Source organism: Panthera uncia (assembly GCF_023721935.1).
Source record: "Panthera uncia isolate 11264 chromosome B2 unlocalized genomic scaffold, Puncia_PCG_1.0 HiC_scaffold_24, whole genome shotgun sequence".
Taxonomy (NCBI): domain Eukaryota; kingdom Metazoa; phylum Chordata; class Mammalia; order Carnivora; family Felidae; genus Panthera; species Panthera uncia.
Window position 1 is genome coordinate 95828562 of NW_026057580.1, and position 24379 is coordinate 95852940.

Here is a 24379-nt window from a genome sequence, read left to right on the forward strand (position 1 = left end):
GAGATGCAGGAAAAAAAAAATTAAGAAAAATGGAAAGAATAAATATGGGAATATCTCTATAATGTAATACCTATAATGTGATGGGCTTAAAATAAATACATCCTAAAATATGATCAGAAGTGTATATAAATTGGAGTGGTGTTCAAGGAGTATAATGTTCTACGTTCCTAAATTGTTTATGAAGAAATAAAAGTAGCAATTAACATTAGCTAATGACATGTCAATTTAATTTAAAGTTGATAATTCAAGAAAGAAATGTATGAAGCTATTTCTAGCATCATTAAGGTAATCAGTGTAGGAAATATAAAGAGAGGACTTAATCTATATATGCCATAAGGAATTAGACTGAGCGGGTTACAAGTTTTTCTGCACTGCTGTGGCTTTTATTTCCATGTGTATGCATTATTTTTTTCATAATCTAATATACAGAAACTTTTATTTTTAAATGCATTAAAAAAGAATGGCCAATGTTGATGTGAAGTGTGGAAATGTAAATGAGTATTGTCCAGATGCTAAAGCCTCAATAAATGTTGAAATGCATTTGGAATGGTAGTTGTAATTTACAACATAGTAAGCTAAATAGCATAACCAAATGACATAATCTTTAAAGAAGAAAAATGCTTTAGAAGGATAAAAATTAAATTACCTTGATTTTGCACTGGAAATCTAAGAAAATGTCACTGCTGAATGGGAGCCAATTGATGCCCTTGGTACTGAAGAATTATGAGCAGTAACTGTGTTTTCAGGGGGAAAGTGGGACAGTTTTCACTTAAGGCAAGAGTAAAAAGGTAGCATACTTTGAAGTATAGGATAATGTTTTTGCAACAGTGTGAGGACTCCACAAGGCACAGTGGGTAAAGTTGGCAGTGGGGCAAGTGGGCAATTCTTGGCAGAGTAAGAAAGTTCTCTGATGTCACTAAGTATGTTAGCATATGCATTCCAGTGGGACTTTCACTTCTAGAAGATCAGGGATAAAAACATGTACCCTCTAGATGCTGTTGAATAGACATTAAATGTTCCTATGTTATCTGAGTCCCATGTGTTTAGCAGAGTTACAGGAAAACAATTTTGATTGATTGGTCTGCTTCCTGCCCTCTTGGATGGAGTTGAAATTTGCTATTTCAGAACATGCTCCTCAATTTATAAAATTAACAGTGGGCCACAGTGGATTAGAAGACAAATGTAATGCTTAATATAGGAAACTATATTAATACAGCTTATTATACACATTGTTGTTTAGTTAAACCAAAGCCGTTTGCAACGTAGCCCAACCCTCTCAAGTTTTTCTGCCTAGCCAAAGAGGTTTCCCTGTATTCATTGTGAATTTCTCAACTTCTGGGGAAATAATTCCAGCACTTGGACTAAACGGTGTCCAGTTCTGGCCAACAAAATGTTAGGGAATGTGTTGAATTCTTCAGAACTAGCTTGTTTCCCCTAATAACAATACAATAAAGTACTGATGCAAAAATTTTCTTTCACACACTGAGATGTGTTTCTTACTCTAAGAATGGAACACCTAAAGTTGCCACAGCCAACATGAATCCATGAATGGAAGATTAAAAGGAATACATTGATGTTGACCATGGCATTGCTAATCTGCAAAACAAATAACTTGAAACCACTTATTAATTAGTTAATTAATCCTTCCATTAAACCATGGTGAGCAGAAGTCCTTGTCTGAATTCCATGTTTTAGAAGGGCCTCAATCTGTCCCTTATCAGGACACTCCCCACTTCTCCCTCCCATCCCTTCCACTGGACACACACAGGTTTCAATTTTGTTTTACTTTTTTTTCCAGCAGTGTTTGGCTAGAGTAGTTACTGTCTAAAAGTTCGCTGTTTATTTAGGATGCCTCCTTTTTTTGATTTTTTTTTAATGTTTATTTTTTAAGAGAGAGAGAGAGAGACAGAGTGACTAGGGGAGGGGCAGAGAGAGAGGCAGACACAGAATCTGAAGCAGGCTCCAGGCTCTGAGCTGTCAGCACAGAGCCCGATGTGGGGCTCGAACTCACTAATCATGAGATCATGACCTGAGCCAAAGTCAGATGCTTAACCAACTGAGCCACCCAGGTGCCCCTAGGATGCCTCCTTTTAATGTCCTTGGTGACAGAGAGCAGGCTTCTGTTGGGACATTTTTGTTCTGTGCCAGTTGACATTTCCAGTATGCCTGCTTCTTCAGCTATGAGTCTGGGATATATGAGATAGAAAACCCAGGGAACTTACTGTATTATGTCATTTCTTGGGTACTGATATCTTTAGCGGATCTTTAGTCTTTCCTCTACCTTTCAGATTATTCTTTATTTTAAATATAATATGCAACATGTTTATTTGTGCTTATCTTCTGTAGGAGAAACAGAAATCTCCTCTTAACAGCCCAGGGCCAAAGAGTTATCAAGTGGCATCTGTTTGTGCAGTACGTGGGTGAGCCTTTGTATGTGAGCGAGGGTTCCGAATGCATGTACAACAGGCCACAAGTTTGTCACGGAACCTGAAATGGGGCGGGGGGAAGGGAGCAGGATAAGAACTAGGGGTCAGCTCTGCAAACATTATTATCTGAAATGGAATGCAAAAGATATGAGAAGCCTAAATTAAAACCTCATCTTTAATCTTTACAAGGGCTTTTGCTAAGAAATGGTATTTAATCATATTTTATTTAACAGTTTATTTACTTGACCTTTAACTACCAAATACTTTCATATGATATGTAGGCATATGAATCTGTGTGTGTGTATGGGGTGGGTGTCTGTGTGTGTGCGTGTGAGTGTGTGTGTGTGTGTGTGTGTGTGTGAGAGAGAGAGATAGTGAGAGAGAGAGAGAGAGAGAGAGAGAGAGAGAGAGAGAAATGGAGAGAGAGGCAGGCTTAAGAGTATTCTATTTTAAAAATAATTTAAAATTAGTAAAATGTTGCATGCCTAAATTGTTGGTAAGCATAAAAGAATGTTAACTATTCTATTTCCTTGTTAAGTTCTGGTTATTGCATCATCACAGAAAAACTTACATTTTAAAGGGAATTTGAAAGAAGAGATCAATATTATCCCCAAAGGGGGAAGTACTGGCCTTCTTGCTGAATCTGAGATTTCAACACATTTTTCCGCACTTATGGTTTGTGCTGTCCCCCAAAAAAATAGTATTTAAAAGCTTAACGTTACTGTTCCACAATTATATTTACTTTTTACATTAACACATCCAAACGTTTATATTATCCCTGTGGAAGAATTGTTTCTCTTGCAAATATTTCTTAACATAAGCCAGATCATAATGCATTTAACATGCAAATTTAAGTTAGTAAGGAATAGTTCAACCTAATTGCTTTCCAAGCCCAATCAAGAAATTTAAGTTACTTGAGAGCTGACAGTTTTGGAATGCAAAAGATTTGTCTTTACATATTTTAACTAATTAAACTTGCAATTATTCAGTACTTTCCTCTTCAAGCACTTAAAAACACTTTTTTTAAGTCAATTTCCTGTGGAGTAGAGCTAAGTGATCATCAGCCACATTCCTCAAATAGAAAACATGGGGTAATAAAAATTATTGATGGTTTCTCTTCTATATTTTGGTTTTGTTAACATAGCTGAGACTTTCTAACAGACATTGAAAATGCTCCAAGGAGCATGCATTCAATTATTTCCCTTAACCTTAAGAAACTCTTTCAAAAAGGGTATATAATTTTTTTGAATTAAACTATTAGAAAACCATAAAACGTTAATGAATATATATAGAGATTCTTGTCAGCATGAGTGATGTTTGCATTATTCTTTCACAGAGAGATTTGAGGCAGCTGCTATTGGCCAGGGCCCACAATGTTTCTGACCCAAGTGTAAGTGTGTGTTTCCTGGATTGGAGAAGTTGGGTGAGAATATGCTGACGAGATGCCTTACATGTTAGAACAACATTGATCTACAGGTCTCAGGTTGCTTACAGACCTCACACATTTGAAAAAAAAAAAACAAAAAAACAAACTCACAAATTGGGAAGGAGAGTGGAAGCCTCTCAAATATCCATTAACATAGATTGTCCTTTTATTATTTCTTAAATCTTACAGCTATTATTTTATAGAGAGGGATACATTGATTATGTTCTAAATTGCTTATCGAGTATAGACTTTTGATCTAATACAATGTGAATCTTTTCTATTCCGGTCATAAAATTGACTGGTGAGATATTTTTATTTTCATGAAACACCTCCCTTTTAAATTTGACTGAATAAAAACAATTACCAAGATAACTATGGTGGCCTATATTCTAGTGACACAGTAAACACATCTTACGCAAAGACAGCCTTCATAACTGGCTTTAATTAGTCCTGTTGTTGACAGAGGCCACAGAAAACAGAACGATTTTCTCACCTACACCGGAGGTTCCATGGTGTCAGCAGCATCAGTGGAAGAGTTATAAATAAATTTTGAATGGTTCTTTTGCCCTAACTAGATGAACTTGCTGCTTTCCCATTACAGATATTCAGCACATGATTTGCTGGATGAGCTTCAAAAGAAACATAATAAAGGCAATGACTTACAAAAAGAAAAAGGGGTCATAGTGGAAGTTAGTCTGTATAAAGATGTCGTTTGCCTGATTCCAATTTTCTATAGTTAGGAAGGTTTAATCATTAAATGACACAGATGACAAAATTAGAAAAATCATGTTATCATAAACTTACATATTTTAACTTAAGAAAGGTCATATAAAAATATCTCTGGGCTTTTCTTTACACAATTATAAGTATATCTTCATCCTCAGTTTTAAAGTAATAGATTTTGTTTAAATAATTTTAGTTGGAAAAGAAATCATTTTCTTACTAAGGGTTACATTTATAATTCTTAGGATAGTGTGTTTTTTATATTTATTGGAGAGAGTGAAAACAAATCTATCCTACTGGGAATGAATAGAGATACACGAAATAACTGTTATTCTTTCCTGAGAAGAAAAACCACTCCATATATTTATAACCTTTGGAATATTATTAAAGTTATCCATTTCTTAACTAGTGACATCAAATATTTATTTTATAATAATTTAGTGAAAATATCCTCAAATTGCATAAGTTAAAATACATCCTGACACTATATAGTTAATTTGTTCTACTTGGGTGAAACTACATACCCTCATTTAGTATGGCCTTTGAACATCTCCAAAATAACATGTTTATATTATATTCATAAATAATTAATTCCATTGAACTCTAACAGCTCTGTAGAACATTAATTCCAACCTGCCTTTTTGGCATGGTTTAAAGGTATCCTTTATAGAAAAAAAAAAAAAAAGAAAAAGAACGCATTTATCTTGCCAAAAATATTCCACCTTTCAAAATAACTCTTCTATTACTCCATTAAGGTTGTCCTCTTCTCTTTTCTTTTTCTTCTTTTCTCCTCCTCCCCACTTTTCCCTTCTTCTTTTTCCTCCTTCTCCTTTTGCTCTTTTCCTGCTTCGCCCTTGCCCTCTTCCTCCTCCTTCTCAGACCCAATATATTTTAAAGTATTAAAAGCATACAAATTGCTACACAACTGGACTAGAATCAAATTAAAATAAAAAAATAAAAAGAAATTTGAGAATTTACATATATTTGGAAATTAAATGCTTTTCAAAATAGCCCATCAATCAAAGAAGAAATTACCAAAAACGATTAGAATATTTTGAGATGATAGAAAAGAAAAGCACAACATCAAACTTTATGGCATATAAGTAAATCATGCTTAGAGAAAAATTTATAGCTTTAAATGCCTCAATTAATAAAAATGAGAAAAGATCTCAATGCATAACAAGTTTCTACCTCAAGAAAGTAGAAAAAAAAAAAAAAGAAGGAGCAAATTAATGCCACACACCCAACAGAAGGCATGAGATAATATAGATTAGTGGAAAAACTAAAGAAATATAAAACAGAAAAATGATAGAGAAAATCAATAAAGCCATACATAAAGCTTTACTGGAGAGTTCTTACTAATATTTAAAGAAATAATGTAAATCATTCACAATTATATAATATGTATAAGGCATTTTGCAGAGTCCCAAATATAAGAACTCTTATTGCTATTAAGGTGATTGATTTTGTAAGCAAGAGGTCACTGATACCTTTTTGTAGAAGTGGCATAAAAGCCAGACTGCATGCATTTTAATAGTATGATTCAGTAAAGAGAGATATTCTAGATTATTCTAAAGTAACACTTTAAAGGACAGAAGAAAATAAAATCTTTATCTTAAAATCTTTCTCTCTAGAAACCTAAGTAAATGGTGACTGTTTATTAAACATTAAATATTTACCTTTTCTCGAAGAGAGTTTTGATCCACTCAAACAAAAATGATAAGTAGGCTTTCTATGGCCTAACATAGAAACTACAGAAGTGTATTTCATTTACATGTCATTCAAACAGTAGAAATTGTGTGAGCTTTTTGAAAACCCACTTTGTACAAAATCCTCTGATTATCTGTCCCCACTCTTACATCTCACAAGGTCTACTTTGTCATTCAATTCTTGAAGAAATTTGCAAAAGTGGTTAATTTGCATTCTTACAATGGTTATCTCCCCCGTGCTTCCCCCAGTGATTTATGGAAGTATGGAATTCTCTGGTAGCCAAAGAAAAATTATGATTATCATCTTCAAAATTTCATATCTAGCATCCTTGAGTGTAAATTATACTTTCTAAATAAAGCTGTCATCATCTTTATTACATTTACACTCAGTAAATGATGCCAGGATGGCTCTATATTTTTAACCAGATTAAAAATAAAACTGTGTTCCCACAATAACAAAAAAGAATGAAGGACACTTTTGTATTTGAAAAGTGTTTTGTTACTTAATAAAATGAAATAAAACATTAAAATGCTACTACTTTACCAAAACTTCTATAAACTCCCTTGGTAATCAGTGATTTAAATTTTTTTCCTCTGAAAATTGACTTGGATTATGTATTATTGGTGTGATGATTTAGATATATAACTTTCTGAACATCACTTTGTTAATAAATTCTCAAGAGAAGAGATAATATTCGATCAAATAAATTCTGCAATTTTAGAAACAGTCACATTTTGCCAACCTATTGAGTATATCACTGTATTTGATTACTCTGCACCTGTGTGAAATGATCATTAAAGCAGTGTGTATTCTGAGTGAATTATAGAGTTTGTTGGTCTTATATTGATACCATCGTCATTTACTTATGTTAAATCTACTTAAAACATTAGACTCATAATAAGGACCACAGGACACAAATTTCTTTTTTTTTTTTTATTAATTTTTTTAACATTTTTATTTATTTTTGAGACAGAGAGAGACAGAGCATGAACGGGGGAGGGGCAGAGAGAGAGGGAGACACAGAATCCGAAACAGGCTCCAGGCTCTGAGCCATCAGCCCAGAGCCCGATGCGGGGCTCGAACCCACAGACCGTGAGATCCTGACCTGAGCTGAAGTCGGACGCTTAACCGACTGAGCCACCCAGGCGCCCCACAAATTTCTATTACATCTACCAACTTGTATATCAACCAAGTATTGAGAAGTAGGAGTGGGCACTTTATGTATCTTATGTTAGAAACTGTATTCTCTATTTAAAGCTAATAAAAATTCAGTAACTTTATGATTATGTCATTTATCATTAACTGCATAACAAAATTGGGTGCATATTTATATGATCTTTAAAAAATCCACAAATAATTCCCCAACTTTGTAAATATAATTTTATGAGTAGAGTTACTTATATTACAAACTCTAGAAAAGTTGTTTGTGTGGGTAATATTTTCTTTATATGGAACTACATTTGTCTGAATTTTGAAACAAAAGAGAAATGTCAAAGGTGAATTTTCTCTCCTCAGGCCACGTATTTATGTTTTATTTATTCTTAGAGTTCAACAGGATTTTCATGACAAGAAACATATTAAAAATAGGTGATTGCATTTTCTTTTAGAAATTCTTAGTTTCTCTTTTGTATTAAAAATGAAAGTGCTGTAATGATCTAGATATGGAGTTGACCTGAAAATACTGACGTGTATTTTCATGGTACATGCGCGCCTTAGACATCATCTGGGTTCCTCTGTCTACTTAGGGTCAAATGGAATTTTAGCTCAAACTCCATTTCATGTGGATAGACTGATCCAGTGATTCTCTCAATTTCTCAGAGAATTTTTGAAGTTTGTGTGTGTGTGTGTGTGTGTGTGTGTGTGTGTGTGTCTTAAGGGTCCGAATATGGAATAGTCCTGGGATCCTATGTTCACTTTTTTTTTTTTTTAATTTTTGGATCCTCTCATCATCAAATGTCTTCCTTTCTCCTTCTCAAGTTGTTCTATATCAAGAGCTTTTTTGTATAAAAGTCCACATGGCCAAGTTTTCAGCAGTTTTGAAAAGCCTTTAAGTACGTGACTCAAAATTCTTTCCATTTTATTTTATTTTTACTATTTATTTTCTAGACTATTTGACCCCACTTGTATATTCTCATTAATTTCTCTTTGTGGAGTGTTTAGTCCTTGAGGTGTGCAATAGTTTCCATCTGTCCTTTTGATCCACTCTTCATTTTTGTCACCCTGTTCTGTATCTTGGGAGTTTTTTGTATACGGACTGCCTGCAAGGGCTCCTGTGCTCCCTGGTATCAATCTGGCTTCAAGCAGTGGGATATACCAGTAGGGAATCACAAGGTGAAAAAGGAGGAATCAGAGCATCTGTTCCACTCTCACCCTACTAGATTTCCGTGTGTTTAATATATCCCGCTACATAAGAAAACCGCCCCTGTGGGTGGCCATAGCCATTTTCCAGCCTTGCCTTCTGAGCCTTGACTTCTAAGCTAAAAGCAGTCTATTAAGATTTTTCTTTCTTAATGAAAGAATTCTTTCTAGGAAAAGATATGGTGCCTGCAGTTATGGTAATGCTTTTTTCTTACCCTGATGTACACACCTAAAGGTGAGCTTGGTTTGTTTTATTATGATGATGATGTTTCTGAAGTAAGCTACAGAAAAGCAAGATAGCTATGGAGAATTCTGTAGGTTTTGACTTTTTTATGAATTGACAGAGAGATCAAAATTAATGTATATAATTATACCAAGAAAGACATAATCCAGTATTTGCTAATTATATGAACTAAAAACTCTTAGAGAATCATTTTCCAAAAGAAAACTTCCCCCAGTGGCATATTTTGTCAGGAGAGGACCTGGAACCTGAAAGAGAGAAGTTTGAAAGAAAAAACAAAACAAAGCAACAAAAACACAAAACTAGGTGAGATAAAAAGAGGGAGCTTGAAATTAAGCAATGTTATTATGTTTTATTATAAGGGTTAGAGTTGATTTAAGCTAATATGTTAGTAAGAAAGCTGATAGGCTAGACAGGAATTTCTGTAATTTATTAGTTTTCTGCTGTTCCTTAATGTTAATATTAATGCTGCTTAATGCAGCAGCTTGAAACAACATTAGCTATTTTTTGAGAATAGTTATATTTTTGTGATTTTAAGATGTTGGCATCTCATACATCATTTAACTTTTTCTGAATTACTCCATTAACAGTGAATATGAACACCTTAATTATGTCACATGTATTTACTGATATAATGAACGCTGTAAATAAGCCAGGATGATATAATTCTATGTGTCTTGATCTTTAGTTAAGAAAAAAATTATGTTTATGAGTAACAACATTTAATAAAAAGCAAGACTGAATGACTGAAAAGAGGATGGCTACTTTCTTTCTACCACTCTTGTATGTATTCCAAGGACACAATTTAGATGGTCTAGGTACATGTGAATAAAGAACACTAAGAATACACCAAACATTGGATGTTTTAGGACATCAACAGCAAAGCTGTATCAGAGCTCATGTCACTGCTTTGGTTTCTCAGCATCTTGTCCTTAAATCCATTTGACCTCACCTGCAGGCTCAAGATAGCCTAATTTCTTTTTCTTTAAAATTTTTAAATGTTTTTATTTATTTTTGAGACAGAAATAGACAGAGGATGAGCAGGGGAGGGGCAGAGAGAGAGAGGGAGACACAGAATCCGAAGCAGGCTCCAGGCTCTGAGCTGTCAGCACAGAGCCTGACACAGGGCTCAAACTCACAGACTGTTGAGATCATGACCTGAGCCAAAGTCGGACGCTCAACCGACTGAGCCATCCAGGCACCCCTCAAGATAGCCTAATTTCTAAGCTGACAATCATCACAACAGTTAAATGATCAAATAGATAATATTTATTAGCTTATTACCAATTCTCATGTGCTGTGTACAGTTACTATCTAATTTAAATCTCAAATGACCCTTCAATATACTATTTTTTTTTACTTTTGTTTTTTAAGTTTATTTATTTATTTTGAGAAAGGGAGAGAGTGCAAGTGGGAAAGGGGCGGAGAAAGAGGGAGAGAGAGAATTCCAAGCAAGCTCTGCACTAATAGCACAGAGCCCGACTTTGGGCTCGAGCCCATGAACCATGAAATCATGAACTGAGCCAAAATCAAGAGTCAGACACTTAACTTACTGAGCCACCCAGGCACCCATAGTTACTATTTATTATTTCCAGTTTAGTGATGGGAGAATTAGGCATAAAAAGATACATAATAACTACGTCAATCAATAAGTGTCTCAATATGGGTTTTGTTGAATTGCAACATGCCATTTTTTGCTGGGTTTCCATTAGGCCCTTGAAGAATCTTTACTAAACTTTGGGAATTAAAAACACTTACTTTAAAGCAAATAATCCTCCTTTCAATTTGTCCGCTTTTTGGCTACATTCTAAGACTAAGTGTTAATATGTCGAGCTTTGGGGTCAGACTTTCAAATCTTAGCTCCATCATCTGGCTTTGAAATGATAAGCAAGTTATTTAATTCCTCTTAGTTTTGGATTATTCTTCTGTAAAATGAGGACGGCAATATTTAACTCCTGCTTTAAGACAGAGTAGGGGTGCTTGGGTGGCTCAGGTGGTTGAGCTTCCGACTTCGACTCAGGTCATGATTTCACAGTTCCATGATTTCGCAGTTCGAGTTTGAGCCCCACATCGGGCTTGATGTTGTCAGTGCAGAGCCTGCTTTAGATCCTCTTTTCTCCCTGTCTCCCCCTGCCCCACCCCTGCTTGTGCTCTCAAAAAACAAAAATGAAAACAAAAAGACAAAAAACAACAACAACAACAAAAAAAACATAAAGAAAGAAACAAAGTAAATAAGATTCTGTAAGTTAGGAGAGTACATCTGGCACATGAAATACTATGTGACTCTTACCAAATTCTCTAATTAATAGCCCTATTTCCCTTCTAATATTACAGTGTTTTTCCTTGAACCCCTGGGCCCTACCTGACTCCAAATGAAGTTGGTGGTCTTTATTCTCTTTCTGCACCACTACCCCCCCCCCAACGTATATATCACACAGTAACTTGCTTAATGATGGAATCTCCTAAGAACAAACACATTCCTCAGCAAAAGTGTGCCTTGGGATCTTGCTCTCAAAAATTCATCCCCCAGCCACATTCTTCACTGACATAACAGATGGGCTATAAAAGTTCTGCTGACCATTACTCGAATTAGTATTTAAACCAGTGAAGTCCTCCAAAAGTTCAAGAGTGGCTTCTGTACTTTTCTCCCAAATGTGCATTCCGTGGTATCATGGCTACAGCTAGAAATCAGACATGGAGGAAGTTTATCATTAAAAAAAGCAAACACTTTAGAAATAAGGTTTTTGTTTGTTTGTTTGTTTTTTAAGAGCTGTTTTACCCACTCACCACTGATTCAGACTAATAAGTATTAACAGACCAGTGCTACTCACATTTTGGTCTATAAAAAATGTCAATCACTCAATTATTTGTTATGATTCTACGTCAGATTAAGTGTAGCAATTGGGCACAAGCATTTGGAAACAGCATTTTGATATTGCTACTACATGCAAATGCATGATCATTTTTTTGGTAATTAACGTCTGTTCAATTTTACAAATGCTGCAGTCCATGATGGACTGGGAGAAAAAATAAGCCCATTGATGCATTGCTGTAGACATTGTGCTTAAGTAGTCTCCCATTTCTTGGCATCTCTATAACCAGATCACTTTCAACTTTTGCCCTGCCATGGAAACTGGAGCTCATCCAATCCCTTACTTGCTTCCCCTTCTCACAGTTTAAAGACCAGGAATGACTGATGTCTGAGCCAACTCAAATTACTGTAGTGAACTTTAGTAAGCTCACTTATTGCTATGGTCTATGCCTGCCATTTTTCTGGGAATTCATTTTTATGAAGCAAATAAGAATATTTCTCAAATGTGGAAAGCTATCTAAGAATCAAAAGGAAGAGATTGGCATGGACAGAAAGAAGAGAAAATGGTGTTGGCAAATGTGGCCAAAAGTAATTCTGCAGTGAAAATCTTTGTGGATCTTAGAGACCTGCTTGGAAGTTCTGGTGCAAAATATCTTTATTTTTAAACCCAAGTTTATTTTGAAAGCCATAATTTACTTCACAAACGTTGGCCCGTATTTCAAGCACTTCAAATAATCTATTGAATATTTTATAGTTTGTATTTTCCCTGGTCTATATTTATACTAAAATAAAAGCTTCAGTGTTATTTTAAAAGTCAGAAACCAGAGATGGAAGGAAAACCTTTGGCCAAAGACTTGGTACACTTCTCTGCTGCACATCCATCTCTGATTATATAACCATCAATCTCAACTCTGGGCAATTTTAATTAAGTGGACCGATATATATTCACTATCTCCTGTCTAACCAGCAAATCCATACCCTATGCCTCCACAATTTGTCTTCCCATAGACTCCTGACTGCCTCACCCTGGTAAAGGAAAATTAATATTTAGATAGACTCTGCGACGTGCCAACCAATTTACATTTAGTATTGCACTTAATATTCACTGTTACCAAATAGAAATATTATGAGCTTCAAGATACAGTCAAAATATGTGAAATATACAGAGGTCACACCATTAATAAATGACAAAAACAGCATTAAATATGTTTTTTACACTCCACAGACAATGTGCATTCACTCCATAACCATATACTTTTGTCAATCATTGAAGCCACATTAAGCAAAGGCTCAGTTTCCCAAATTTACTTCATGCTAGCAATGACCCAGGGCTTATGAAGAGTTTATTTTCTTTTTTTCCTTTTCTGCAAACTTTAAGTGTTCTGTAGAGCCCTCATTTCACTAACTCACAAAAAATTCCACATCATCTTAATCCTGATTAGTTTAGTAAAATATTAGTTTCTAAAATTCTAAAAGCAAATTCATTGTGAAAGCAAATAGAGGAATGAGTAAAGTTCACACTGGAGACTACAGATGCTGTGGAACTTAAGTGTTAAAAATAATACTCAACCAAAGGAAAAAGAAAACACACACACACACACACACACACACACACAAGCACAGAGAAAAACTAACCATGCATTGACTATCACAGTTCTAACTAGATTTCAAAAATATTAATATCAGTTCATATCAACTAAAACCATTAGCTTTCAAAAATAAAAGTGAACTCTAAAAGGAACAAGATGGACAATGATAGGAAACATGGAAAATCCACTTATCTTTTTGACTGAAAAAAATGCTCAGCATGCATGTACTTATTTTGCTTTTTGACTAATCAAAAGAAATAATAGTGACTCTAAACATATTGTGTACAGTAAAAAATAAAAATGCGTAATCAGCACAAAAATGTGTACTGAGGTATAATCTACACATAACAAAATGTACGGATTGTAGTATACTGTCTACAGTATAAATTTTACAAGTTATATACCTGAGAAAGCACCATTGATTTTCATATACAGAACTTTTCCTTGGCCACACAAGGTTTCCCATTGCCATCTCCCTGTCAGTTTGCACCATTATCACGACACACTACAATTTTGTTATCTAGTAGTATGGATTAGTTTTGCTTATACATGGATCATTATATACAGGCAGTCAGATTCTATTTTGCTTCCTTCTATTCTTCATCATTATATTTTGAGATACTTCCATATCAATGCAAGCATCAGTACGATATCACATTTTATAGCAAAAAAGTATTTATTTTATATCACAAAGTATTTTATTCATTTTCATGTTGAAGGGCATTTGATTTTGTTCTATTTTTGTCTATTACTAATAAGAAATCTATATATAATCCTGAATGTGCCTTTTTCTAGAAAAAGACTTTTATAAGTAGCTGTGGAACTGCCAGGCCATATGATAGGTGTGTGTTTAACTTTATTAAGACAAAAAAAAAACCTTTCTAAACAATTCTCTACACTCATAAATTTTACAGTAATCAGTGAAAATTTCAGTTGCTTTATACCCTCCTCAACAGGTTGTCAGTCTTATTAGTTTGGCCATTCTAGAAGATGTGAAATGGTATCTGACTGAAGTTTCCCTAAAGATTAATGATGTTGAGCACCTTTTCATGTGCTCATTGACTGCTCCTTTTGTCTGCTCATGCTTTCCCCCACTATATTATTGGGTTGTTCCATTTCAATTAGTGAATCATAGAGGTGCCTGCCCATATATTATACATAAATACTCTGTTGGATATATACAATATGAATATTTTCACCCAATCTGTAATGTCCTTTTCATTTTCCTTACGGTATCCTTTGAGAATAGAAATTTTTAATGTTTATGCTAATGTTAATGTTTATGAATTTAGCACCTTTTATTTATATATTATTGTTTGCTTTGTATTCCATAAGAAACCCTTGCCTACTTTAAATTATTAAGAATATCTGTATACACGGGGTGCCTGGGTGTCTCAGTCGGTTAAGCGTCCGAGTTCAGCCCAGGTCATGATCTCGTGGTCCATGAGTTCGAGCCCCACGTTGGACTCTAGTCTGATGGCTCAGAGCCTGGAGCCTGCTTCCGATTCTGTGTCTCCCCCTCTCTCTGCCCCTCCCCCGTTCATGCTCTGTCTCTCTCTGTCTCAAAAATAAATAAACGTTAAAAAAAATTTTTTTTAAAAGAATATCTGTATACATTTTCTTCTAAAATGTTTTTGTGTTTTGTTCTTAGGTTCAAATTAAAATTATTTTGTGTTATATAGGGACATAGGGCTTGAAGTTCATAGTTATTTCTAACAGATATATAAATCATTCCATGGGATTTATTGGAAATACAACATGTTCTTTTCCCTTTTAAATTCCCATTGGTACCTTCATTCTAATACCTATTCCTCCCATTAGTTTAGGTTTTTCTTAACTATTATACTTCATTAATCTTATTAGTCCACACTTACCCCATTACCACACTAATTTGATCACTGTATATTTATAGTACTTCTTAAAACTTGAAAGTGTAAGTCCTACAAATTTATTTTTTTAAGATGTTTTTGGCTCTTCTATACATTTTTTCATTTCCATATACACTTTAGAATAAGCTTCTCAACACATATTAAGCACACTTGCATTTAATTTTCAATTTTTTAACATGGTATAATTTACATATACTGAATTACACTGCACAGATATTAAAATCACACAAAATTGATGAGTTATGACAAATACATATACATATGTAACAACCCACATCTCTCTCAAAATACAAAACATTCCATTACCTCAGAAAGTTCACTGGTCTTTTTCCCAGGCAATCCGTCTCTTAACCATAGAGTGTGTGTCAATGTTCTGATTTATGTCACCATAGATGGTTTTCTTTTTGTCTAGATTTTCACATAAATACATCCATATGAGATGTATCCATTTTTGTCAATTTCTTTTGCTCAGCACCATAAATTCATTTTGTAGATTTATCCAATGTGTTTTGTGTTTGTAGTCCATTCTTTTTATTAAATGTTTTTTTGTGAATGTAACACCATTTGTTTGCCCATTTTTCAAGTAATGACTGTTTGGATTATTTCTAACTTTTGGCTATTATAAATAAATCGTTCATGAACATATATTTTAAAACCTTTGGTATGGATACATGTTTGTAAGTTCACTAATATTTTTAAGTGTCCTTAAGAATCTTTTCTGTTCATTGGCTTCTACTCTTTTTTTTTTTTTACATTCTGGGCCATGACAAAAAAAAAAAAAAAATCGCTGCGGTGTGATATACTGTGGGTTTAGCTAACTCTAAAGTTTTCAAAAAAAATCTTCTAGGAATGATCTGAGAGATGTTGGGTATGGGTAGAGGGTGATCGCTTATCTCTTCTCTAGCTGTTCTAACGTCACTCACAATTGTCCTTGCATCAGTACAGAAGCCTGGTGTTTGACTACAGAGGGCAACTCTGGCAATGGTATGTTTTACTAAAGGGATTAAACTTAATGATGCTTAGGACTATATAAAGCATTGTGATAGGTACTAGGGTTACGAATCTGAACAAGCAATTACAGCCTTCAGGAAAGTAATATACCAGAGACAAGAGAGACTTTACATAGCTAATTACAATGCAAGGTGACAAGTATAATGATAAAAAGTTTGCCAGGTATTACAGTAGCACAAAATGGATAAATATTTCAAGAATAGTGATTGATTCCTGAAATAAGTGTTAAAATGTGAGAATTATTTAGGCTGAATATAGTATCACTTGCAGGATGCCAAGTGTAATGAAATTAAAGGCAAAAAAATGTAGGTTAGAAAAAAAAAAAGGTAAGCCTGAATTAGCAAGGTGTGTGCAAACACAATGTATATATTTTTATTTCACTTAACATAATTTCATTAACATTTTCCATATTTTTACATAATCTGCATAATCAACGTGTTTAAGAGTTGCTTAATAGTATACCAAGTTATCATGTAAAACATTTAAAGATATCTTTCAAAAGATATTTACAGTTTTAGAAATAAAAGTGTATTATAGCTCAAGCATACAATGGATATAAAAGATGTACACTTTTTTAGAACAATGTATTTATTATGTTTTTTATTGATATATAAAGTTATATGTATTAATCTTCATAAATAAATGATACAGTTTTTATTAATCATCATAGTCTTGCTATTTGGAACTACAGAAGTTATATGAAATATTTTGACCATATGTGCATCATCTTTGTCATCTATTCATTGTTGAAATTAGAACCAGTTTAATCTGAAATTTAAATGTTACAAAACCAAGTTCCAAAAACTAAATCCTGAGTGTCAAAAAAAATGTATTAATGTTTACTATATATTTTTTTGCTTTAAATCTAACAAATTGTTCTCTTTGTTTACACAATTTGTTTTTCCACCAATCTACACATCTATTCACCCACTTTTCATCTATCTATTTATGTACTACACATGCATATTTGTACTGAGATTATTAATGAAGTAGATTCTTAACTAGAAAATAAAAGAGAAATAACCTTAAATTCTATGTGCCAATATACTTTATAAACTAAGAAAATAAAGGTGAATGAGGTAGGGGTATCAAATGACAGAATGTCTTACTGCCTATCTCAGCATACTCATAATTTTGTATTTATCATCAATTGCTTGCCATTATTTGATTAAATAATTTCGTAAAGTTAGGTATTTTAAATTGGGTGCCATTTATTTCTTATGAAATGAATTCTTTAAAGAATGAAGAACTCTATTTCACTTGGATCACCTATAACTAATACACTATGTGAAAAATCATTCTTCGATATCTATACTGTCACTTGTGGGCCATTCGAGTGTCAAGTAATTTCATGCACTGCCTTGATATGATTTGTTTCCTCTCAGTTATTTAAAGCCTAAATAAAATCAAATTGCATTTCTTATTTTGAAGGGGAGGATAGGAGAATAGTCAAAATTATCTTTCAGTAACATGATAAATTATATGAATGCTTTTGACTTATTTATTATTTCTATAAAATACCTTGTGAATTCTAGTGCTTACAATAAAGATAACACAAAGCAGAAGAAGTTAGAACACTAGAATTTAGAGATTATAAGAAAATTCGATTAAGACCATCTCATGCTAAAAAAACAAAGTATTCACATCAATGATGGTGCTTTATGTTCCACAGAAGGACTTTAGGTAAGAAAAGAATTGATATGCCATCTTATTTCAATCACAAAAGAATAAAATCTTTCCTGGGTTATTAATGCAGAATACTAACTATTATTAAGGTTATATTTGCTTGGTTTTCTGGAATCAAGTTTGTTTTAGTTCCTCATTCATTTATGCATCTTTTGTTTTTGTGTCATGACATTCATTTCATTTATGATTTTATTTTTTTTTAATTTTTTTAATGTTTATTTATTTTTGAGACAGAGAAACTGTGAGCAGGGGCGGGGGAGAGCCAGAGAAAGAGGGAGAGACACAGAACTCCAAGTGGGCTCCAGGCCCCATGCTGTCAGCACAGAGACCCACAAGGGGCTCAAACCCACCAACCACGAGATCATGACCTGAGCCGAAGTCGTATGCTCACCTGAGTGAGCCACCCAGGCGCCCCTTTTCACTTATGATTTTAAAATAAGAACGTAGGGGTGCCTGGGTGGCTAAGTCGGTTAACCCTCCGACTTCAGCTCAGGTCATGATCTCACGGTCCGTGAGTTCGAGCCCCACGTCGGGCTCTGTGCTGACAGCTCAGAGCCTGGAGCCTGTTTCAGATTCTGTGTCTCCCTCTCTCTCTGCCCCTCCCCTGTTCATGCTCTGTCTCTCTCTGTCTCAAAAATAAACGTTTAAATTTTTTTTTTTAATAAAAAAAAAATAAAATAAGAACGTAGGTCTGGACTTCTACATGCCTACATGATGCAAAGATATTTGTGAAAAAATAAAAACTTAATACAGCCTACTATTCTTAATTTCTCAAAGAAACTAGTACTAGTCACTATGTACAGCTGCAGTATAAAGCTTTATAATATCTTATTAGAAAAAGAGACGAGCAGTATATAACAACTAAATTGTCATTATCAAGTGACCTCCCTTTCCCCAAAGTAACTACTATGTCACACAACAAAGTATTAATAAAATGAGCAAGTAGCCCAAGACCTGAAGGAATTATTTGTGATTCTTTGCAACAAAAGAACACTGCGGAAATATTTCACATATTTTATTAACCCTAGGTGCTCCAGTTTATTTTTTTGTTAATATTGGCTTGGTGCACATATCGTGTTGAAATATGCACCCACACCAATGCTACAGAACTTTCATTCAAGTGGTCACACCCTTCCTTTTACAGTTTTGTGTGGCTTAATTTTTTTTTTTTTCTGTTAGCAATGAAGTCTGCCAAAATGTGAGCCAATATTTAATCTAATTAACCATGGACAGGAGGAAACGTCAAGAATAATGTAATGCTGGGGACACCTAGGTGGCTCAGTCAGTAGAGCAGCAGCCCTTGATTTTGACTCAGGTCATGATCTATCTCATGGTTCCTGCAGTCAGTCGATCCCTGTATTTGGCTCTGCGCTGACAGTGTGGAGCCTGCTTGGGATTCTCTCTCTTCCTTGTTCGTGCTCTCTCTCTCTCTCTCTCAAAATAAATGTATAAAAAGAATTATGTAACGCCTTCCTTTTTTTGAGGATGGGAGGTAGTTGGAACAGATTAAAATAAATGAGGAAGTTGGGTGGGTTGGAAATTGAGAGTTTGTGCATAAAAGTTAATGGTATTTACATCAGAGTTCATCATTACGTGTTTTTTTAAAATTTATAATTCATGATATCTTCAGCAATAAATATACAATAAAACTAATGTTTTTCATAAACTCATCTTTTATTTAGATGCATTCTGTAAGGACTCTTTTCCCTCCTAACAAGTACGAAGCTGGAAGCAGCAAACACTTGCCTCACTTTTGAAAGTATGACTTGGCTTAGCATGTTATGTGTCCCAACTTACAGAGTAACATAGAGGACTGGATGTGATAACACAATTCAGAAAAAGTGTTTTAAAATATTCACGATTTATTTCATCCTATAAGAAAAATATACACATAAGTATCTTGATCACATGCTGATCATGTAACAATTTTTCTCATGTAATTTTTTCCTTCGAATAACTCAAAGGCTTTTGTTTCCAGTGCTACTCTGCATGTTTTAACAGTTTGATTTTACTTAAAACACAGAGGCACACTTATTCACGAAATGTGGAAATGAATAATCATTATGTCTGCCCACAGTACATATTATTACGAGGCTCCTGTTAGGTAATAGATACAAATGCACACTAGTTAAAAGTATTGCACGTTAACATATTTCATTCTAATTGTAATGTAATAATAATCATTATGAGAACTCTCAAAGGTACATCTATATGAACACTTTTGGTTCGGTGAAGGTTATTTCACTGACAAAAGAATGACACTGGAAGTAGAAGATAAGGAAAAAGGAAAATGTACACAATTTCAAAGCGACACTGGACAATTCATCTCCAGAGGCATAAATATAGTTAGTCATACAATGATCTATTTCACATAGCTTTGTAGCTCTGCTATTAATTTGGAGGATTGGTGATTCATGCATCTTCTCTTTTCTTGCTATTTATTTTTATACTTTGATTTAAACATAATCCATGGCAGACAGTTGACATGACCTAACAAAAAGCATCAGATATCAGAAAGACAACAAATAGTTCTTTACTGAATGCCAGTAAAAGAGGCATATATTCTTTTGAGCTGTCACAGTATAATTTGTCACTTTTATAGAATGTCACATTTTTACATTAGTAAAGATAGTTTGCATGAAATTCTAAGGTTCGGAACATTAAACAGGCCAGTACAACAAAAAAACAAAGAATAACAAAATAAAAAAAACCCAGACAATGCTAAAAAAATAAAAAAATATATAAAAATTAAAAGTCAAAATATCTGTTTGGGAGGGTTAAGTAGAGGTCTATTACAATCGCTCATTTCTCTGACATTAAAATGGTTGCCAATAAAGAAACGATATGGTAGGATAGTTATGAATTTCTTTAATTATTGTCTCATATCCATACATTCCCTGTTATAAAACTACTCGATAGAAGTCTACTTCATCTTATAGAAAGACAACATTTCATTTAAGACCAACTAGAAATCTGAATAATTGTTTTAGAGGTGTTTAATGCTATTGGAAGGTGGAGGAAGCCAGGACTTGGGGGGACAGGAACCCATAAAAAGGGAAGCTCATTAAAGTAGCTTAAACTTCTGTACTACATTTTTGCCCTTGAACCATTTAGTAATATTGAAGCTGTACTACACAAGAAACTGAGTTTAGCAGAAAGCAGCTAAGATAAAGAAAATGTAGCTGAAGAGAGAACAGTGGAAGTTTGGAGAAGAAAGGTCAACACAACTCTAGGGGCTAAGATCTCACAGATACAAAAAGCCCAATGAAGTGACCCCAAAAGGCTACCCTAGTTTACAGCATGAGGCATTCGTCTTTCTAAGCTATGCAGTGTTACAAAGCAGCTGAAAAGCTGACTGCAATATTTGAGAGTTACCAGGGAGAGAAAACTAGTTAACAACGGATTAAGCACCATGGGCTCTCAGTTTGGATCTTGGGAGGACACCCTCTAGGAGTCAGTGCAAACCAGAGCTAGAAAAAAACAAGTCAAAAGACACCAGTAAGAGAATGAGAAGTCAAATCACAAAGGAGGAGAAGATATTTGTTGCATGTGTATACAATAAAGAATTTTAAGTTCAGCACACATACACATTCTCATATCAATAAGAACAAGACAGGTAACCCAACAGATTAGACAGGCAAGGAACTTTAAGTTCACATTTCAAAACAGAGAAAATATCCATATAATAGTTAAACATTGAAAAAGTTGTTAAAGTTTATGAATATCAGGGAAATGGGAATTAAAACAATAAGATTGTACTAAATACCTATTTCAGGGAAAATGTTTTTTTAAAGGCATTTTATTTTTATTTTTTTAATGGTTATTTATTTTTGAGAGAGAGAGAGACGGAACAAGCTGGACGGAGGCAGAGAAAGCAGGAAAGAAAGAATCCCAAGCAGGCTTCATGCTCAGCATGGAGCCAGATATAGGGCTTGATCTCACGAACCATGAGATCATGACCTAAGCCAAAATCAAGAGTCAGACGTTTAACTGACTGAGCCACCCAGGTGCCCCTCAGGGAAAATATTTTAAATAACAAGTGTTGATGAGCATTTGGATCAGTTAAGACTGTTTTGTGAGGATGTAAACTGGTACAATCACTCTAAAAATTCAGTGACAACAAATCCATCCATTATGACCTAGGAATTTCAGTCCTAGGTATATACTCAATGAAAATATATATGGGAAAAATATGGGCAACAAAACTTACAGGACTTTTGTAGCATTGGTATTTATTAAAAACAACAAAACTGGAAACTATCTAGAAGTCTATTAACAGGTAACTGGATAAATACTTTGGTATATCAGTCCCCAGTGGTATTCAAGTAGAAATATATGGTGATGTTAGGAGATATTTTTAATTGTCATAATCTGCTGGAGAGGGAGACAGTATTATAGTCATCTGGAAGGTAGAGGCCAGTGATGTTCTTAAACATCATACAATACACAGGATAGCCCCACATCAAAGACTTATCTGGTCAAAAATATCAACAGTGCCAAGGTTGGGAAAACATGATCTATAAAATAAAATATAACATTGTCCTTATTTGAACACATTTATGTTATATATAAATCACCGATTTATTACACAAAAATAAGACTGAGAAAAATAAACTAGAATCAGTGTAGGTATTTTATAATCCCACTTGCATAAGTTCAAAAACTAGCAATTCCAATCAATGTTGATAGAAGACAAGATGCTGGTTCCTTTTGTGGGGGAGTAGTGACAGAGAGGATACAGGTATTATTATATTTCTTAATCCGGTCCATGGGTGTATTTGCTTCTTGAAAATTATAAGGTTATGATATGCATTTATATGCACATTCATTTGACACAAAGCTTACCTAAATTTTTCATTGAATCACCAGCCTGGGATATTTATGGAATGTTTTATATCATTAACATTTTATGTATGTATGTAGTTTGGAATTAAACAAGGCAATTTTAATTTTTAATAAAAGATACAGAGTGCTATTTAAAGTGAAATAAAATCATTCAAACAGATATCATGTTTATTTGCAAGGGGTGTGTGTGTGTGTGTGTGTGTGTGTGTGTGTGACACACACATTATCAAGGGGGTCTTTTCAATACAATGTTATAATATTTCAAAAAATCATTTCAACTGCTTATGCCAACTTTTTGTATTCTTTCAAAGACAAGATTCTTCAAAGTGTTTTTCATTTCTTAAAAGTAACTTTGCTTGCACAAGAATAATAAAATAGACAGTGTACCAGGATAGCCTACAATAAAATACCATGGCAACAGATACGTTGGCTGAGTCTTTTTGACTGTGGGCAAATCTGCCCAAGTCTGTCAAATCCAATATTTTCAAATTGCCATCAGAAACATTAATATTACAAGAAGAATAATGTTCCATCTTACTCATATATTAAGCTAAGAAATGTAACTAGCTATGGATGAATCAAAAATAAATCACCTGATCAAGGATTATAGATTTATAGAAGTAAACATTAAATATAAACCATTTTATAATTTCACTAAATTATTTTATGTTAAATAATATATGAATTAAGTGAATCAACACAGACATCTTTATGCTTATATGTGTTTACACAGTTCTGACAGAAAAAACATTAGAGAATTGGATTCTAAGTGGTAATTGACACTATATAATAATATATCTCCATGTGTAAATCATAAATAGTAATATATCTACCATATAAAATTTATGTGCATTGAGTTTAAGTTTAATATTCACCTTTTTAAATTCAATATGCTCAGATGTATTTTCTTGTTGGTCTGCACCACTTATGCCTCCCTCTCAAGGACAGTGTGACTCTGTAGAAAGATGTGGCCAAGAGAAATTAGAAGTAGGGGGCGGGGAGAGAAAAGCTGGGGAGGGACAAGGAGAAGGGAAAGGAAGGAAATTAAACAGTAAGAAGTCAGAGAAAAGAATGCAGAAGAAGGGGTCATTGAGGAAGAAGAGAGGAGGCCCAGATATGCACTGAATTCCCAACCTCAATTGCAAACAGATAATGTCATGTGATTAAATGTTGGTCAATACACTGCTATTGAAATTGCTTGATGAAACTCTGGGTATTTTCCTTTAAATGATACTTCAGGCCCTTCTTCCATTTTCCTCAATCCTGGGGTGATGTTGTGAATGGAAACCACATGAAACAGAGGAGTAAGACAGAAGGACTCAAGAGACATACCACTATGCAACCAACATACAACCCCATTACCTACCCTCAAATTTTTTATGTAAGAAAGAAATAAATTCCTATCCTGTTTATGCCACAATCTTTAGTTCCACCTTCTTTATAGTTAATTGTATCCTGATTAATATAATTCTCATTTCACTTCCCATATGCTGGACACGGAGCTGGAAACTTGGGATACAAAGTACATGAAATGGCCCATTATGCTCAAGAAGCTTACAATCTAGGGCCTGAGTAATAAATTAGTTAATGCAATAAATAGTATAACAAATAAATAATAAATATAAATAAATAATCAATTAATTAAATATAATAAATTAAAGTA